Source organism: Oratosquilla oratoria, unplaced genomic scaffold (genome assembly GCF_046742065.1).
Source record: "Oratosquilla oratoria isolate Oo_2021 unplaced genomic scaffold, ASM4674206v1 SCAFFOLD55, whole genome shotgun sequence".
Lineage (NCBI taxonomy): Eukaryota > Metazoa > Arthropoda > Malacostraca > Stomatopoda > Squillidae > Oratosquilla > Oratosquilla oratoria.
In genome coordinates this window covers 1,885,587-1,890,586 of record NW_027467719.1, presented here as the reverse complement: position 1 = coordinate 1,890,586, position 5,000 = coordinate 1,885,587, and positions in this window count along the sequence as shown.

Genomic DNA, 5,000 nt, shown 5'->3' with positions numbered 1-5,000 from the left:
ATATACACATACACATCTACGGACACCCTTACCCACACTTTCCTGATTGTCTTTAAATAACGATATGTTCATATTCATATTGATGCACCCGTGTAAACGTATAAACATATACACATACACATCTATGGACACCGTTACCCACACTCTCACCGCCACAAGCATCATCAGTTTTCCCCCGTACCTCCCTATTTTCCCCCTTCCGCTCGCTTTCCCTCTTATGTCCCTTCTCCCTCACCTGTTTCCATAAAATACAGCCCCTCGTACTACAAGCAGTGTCACACGCAGGAGCAGTGCCGGTAACGACCTCGGCAATGCTGGTAGCTCGCACTGTAGGGACCAAGCAGCCGCACATTGCGTTTACTACCTGCGGGAGTGCGCAGTGTGTGTGTGGAGGCGGCAGAAGTACTGTCGAACTCTCATTGCCTTGAACATTGCGTAAAGAATCAGAACGAGCTGAGGGGAGTGGGGGCAGAGAGTTTTTTTTTTCTGGTGTAGCTCGATTATTCGGCAAACCAGCACTGACGTCTCTCCTTGGCATACTTTAGGTATTTGATTTTGGTTAAGAACGTGTGTCTTTTTTCCCATCTGAAGGGGAGGGCTTTCGTCTGAAGGGGTCTTGAGTTATCGAGTTTCCTTTTCCGGATGACTCCACTCTTTTCCTTCACGACGTTGGTCGGCTCTAGGAGGAAGCCAAATTCATAAAATATGTCGCGTTGTTGAAGGGCTGTCATACCACATTGTACAATAAATTGATAAATGAATAAATTAACACGAAACTACTAATTGATAAAATAAGACCTCGACTTGCAGCTTTAGTAAGAACAAGCATAAAAAGAGTTGAAATTATCAGCAGAAAATCTGCTTCCATTTTTGCCAATCGGTAATACCATCCTTTCTAGTTACCTTCCCTGCCCAATTCCATTTCCACTACTTTACTGCCTCAACAATAACTTTCATTCCAGTTTACTCTCTCATCCAACTTGCTCTTTTCTTATTTTTCACCATTGTCTCTCTTCTCTTCGCTGCACACACCTCAGTAATTTCTCCATCGCCTTCGTCAACTTTCAAGCCTCACATCAGTAAATCATAGCTGGGATTATACACCAATTGTAAATTTTGCCTTTCTGTATTTGTCTAAATTTTACTAACTAAATGCAATATGTATATACTTTTTTGTTATTTTTAGTCAGTTCTCGCATTTGTTCTAATGTATTCTAAAATCTGGTCAAGATTTTTACCATCGATTACACTGGTCAACAGAATTGAATATATTCTTTGTCCAACAACTCAAATAAGTTTTCAAATTTTGTATATCAAGTATGATTTTCCTGTGATAAAGTTTAAATCCATAACAATTGTACGTCTTTCATTAGCATATGAGGATGATATTATGTACCGACCTTTAAAACGTAGTAATATTGAATTTTGGCTATATTTGGCCTCTGGAACGTCTCTTCTAAGTGTCCAACAGTAATTAGCTAGCATAAAGAGCTCCGGTTTTCTTGGTACCGAGTGTATATGTTTAAAATATCCGTGACGAAACTTATCGCCGTGATCGACACTGTCCAAGTGAGAATCCAAGAAGTTAATTTTTATGCTCATATTGCGCCTCAAGTTTTTGTATAGGATCAGTAGGTCTTTCACTATGTCACAGTAAACTTTTTATCTATGATTCCCCACCCCCACACAGACAAAGAGTATTTACAAGCTTTTATGAATGCTAGCCATCCAGTATCAGTAAGCATTTTGTCGAACTATTGTTCTCGTATCAGTTCCCTAGTTGATGATCTTACAAAAATACTCTCCTTGATTTTTGTGTCACTCTGGGAAATTAATTTCTCATTCATTTTAATCCCTTACCAGTTTTATCCATACCTTTGACGAGATTCATCAACCTCAGATTAATATACAAAGGAGACGCATGGCTTTTCTCAGAATCAAAAAGTGGAGTACTAATGATATTTTTCTATCGTAGAACCAGTGATCACTTTGGCCATAGTTTATCCATATAGTGGTTTGATCTTTATCACGACTATATGTGTAGATCACTTTCAGTCCAAGCAAAATTGCCACAACCTTTTGGTTCCAGCAGATATTCCATTGAAATTCCTTTTTTTTTTTTTTTTTTTTTAACCAGGAAGTTCAAAAGTTAATTGATGGTAGGGTAATTTGCTAGAGAGTAAAAAAACGTATTTCCATTATGGAATAAGACTTCTTTCAAGTTTCTTTGGAAGAGTAGATAAACAAGCACCACTCATTTGTATCATATTCGTGACCAAGTTCCTCCATAACAGATTGAACATCATTGCATAATAGCAGACCATTCTCAAGTGAGAAAAGAATCATGATTCCTCTAATGAACCGAACATAACGACAAATGACAAGAATGTATTGAAACACAAAAACTATGGTATATACAATTTTGTTTTGGAATATTTCTGGATTTGGAATATAAAAAATGCGTTAAAATCAAGTGTACTTTTTCTTGGAACAGATTCTTTGTTGACCAGTGTTATAACTGGTTCATTTTGGATATCATTCTGATTTTACTCTTGTTCATCTTTGAACCTATCTTTAACCTTCCTTGCCCATACCCCCCAATAAATATTGCAGACCTTTTGAAATGAGGATAAAGTTATTTGTAAATATCAGATAATTAGAATATTTCACGTTACCGTTCATGCCTATCTCTTTCTATTTCAACCCTGTAAATAAACATGATTCAAAAACGTTTTACGTGTACGATGGGTGTTATTGAGCTAGATTACAATGAACTTAATTTGCTGCATCTTTCAGAGAACCGATTAGTCTGCCCTCTTCCTCATGTACTTTCCCTTTTTTCATAATATTTAGTGCGAATAATACTTCTTCACTTATATGTTTTGTCTAGTGTTGCACATCTAATGCTATTCCTCGTTTCATACTATTTGGAGCCATTACGAGTACTTCTTCATATGAACTCTTTGCATTTGTTTCGCCTGGTATGGCATGGTTATTGGTGTTCCTCTTAAATTATAATCTCCCTCTGGTCATCGGGCAGACTATGTATTAAACAAGGTACTATAAAATTATGAAGTAAAGGTTATATTATCCCAGTGCACAAAAGGTAACAGGAACATACTGGAGCTTTCCTGACCGTTCTTCATCGCCTTGTTTTCTTTGGTCATCTCGAAGGCAACCCTGATTCCCTAACCTGCTTCTCCAGGATCCTCCGTCCAATTCCTGAAGGCGCCCATCTCTCTCCTCCTCTAGGCTCTTGTCACCCATCTATAGTTATCTTTAATTTCTTTCGTACCGGATGGCATTTTTCTTTATGTTCCAGTCGTTCCCAGGCTATTTTATGTATCCCTACCAGGATGACGAAGAAGAGGAAAAATTCGAAAACTGTTCAAAATACTAATTTTTCTTGCAGCTTTTCAAAGATTCCTCGACTCCTCCCATACAAATGATAATCTTGGAGTTTTAAATATATATACATATATATAAAAGAATACTAGAAAATATTCGTTCATATTCAGTCACCTTGAAGAAAACGAAGACTAGAAGGGTCCTCGCTCCGATTTTTTTTTTTTTTTTTTTTTTTTTTACTGTATCCTTTCTCCCCCAAAAAACATTGTCAATGTAGAGAAGTGAGATATGTTCATTCTCCTTTCTTATTCATTGTAAGAATTTTTCCCTCCCGTTCCCTACGCTCTCTTTATTTTCTTCTTTCTCTCATTCCCACTCTCTCCCTTTGACTTTCCCTTCGTCGACTTCATTTTCCATTGCTCTATTTCACTATCATTTTTTTTTTACATATTTTCTTTTTAATTCCTCTTCTGTCCCTTTTCCATCCTCTTCTCACTAACTCTATTCCTCCTCTTCCTCTTTATCACCCTCCTCTTCTTCTTGAACTTGCTCCTTCCTCTTCTTCATCTCATCACCATCATCCTCATTCTCAAACCTTTGTTCATGGATAACCCTTCATACAACATTTCAATGTCTTCGCCCTTCTTCCTCCTGTTATTGCTCACTTCTTCCTCTCATCACCTTTCCATGGGTTCACCTAATATTTTCTCCTTCTCTTCCTACTCCTTATTGAAATTATTTCCCATTTCAATCTTTTTATTCTTTTCCTATTTCTTTTCAAATCCTTTCTCACCCTTTTCTCTTCTTTCTCTTTCTCCGCTTCTTTATTTGACAATCTTTTCTGAAATTCTTTTACCATCTTCTTTGCCCTCTTCACCATCTCTGTTTTTTTTTCCTCGTTGTGTTTACTGAAACCTTTTTTTCAGCTTTACGTCCAATTCTTTTCCTTACTCCTCCTTCTCTCCATTTTCCTCTCCCTCCCTGCCTCCCCCTCCCCTCTTCCTCCCCCCCTTCATTCTCCTCCACCTACTTTTCTTCAAACTCTTTCCCATGTTCATCTCTTTCCTCTTTCTCACCCGTACTCATATTGCCCCTTATCCTATTTCTCTTCATATCTTCTTCCATCTTTTCCTTCTTCCTCCCCATCCTCAACAAACTACGACTCCCCATTTCTCACCCCTACTCATCAAACCTCATTTCTCATTTATCTTCAAATTATTTTCTACACTCTTCTACCCCTTTCGTTCTTCCACTTCCTACTTTGCTAATCCCCATTTTTCTCCTCTTTCTCCTACTCTTTCTCCCTCCCCCTTTTCTCTTCTTCTCTTTGTCCTCCACCTCCTCTATCTCCTGGTCCTCCACTCTCTCCCCCTGATCCTCCGTCACCTCTCCCTCCTCCTCCTCCTCCTCAGTCACCTCCTCCTCCTCCTCTTCTTCATTTTCCTACCCTTTCTCTTAACCTCATCCACACAATCCCCTTCCTCGCGATAGGAATATAAATGGGTCGGTTGCCAGATGCTGTAATAAGGGAGGAGGGCACCGCATTTGCATACGACCTGTTGAGCGCCGCTGCAGATTCTTCAGTTTCTTTTCGGGGCGTCAAGCCGGAGGAACAATTGACTAACTGTACGCTCGGTTGGTTTGATGGCTTC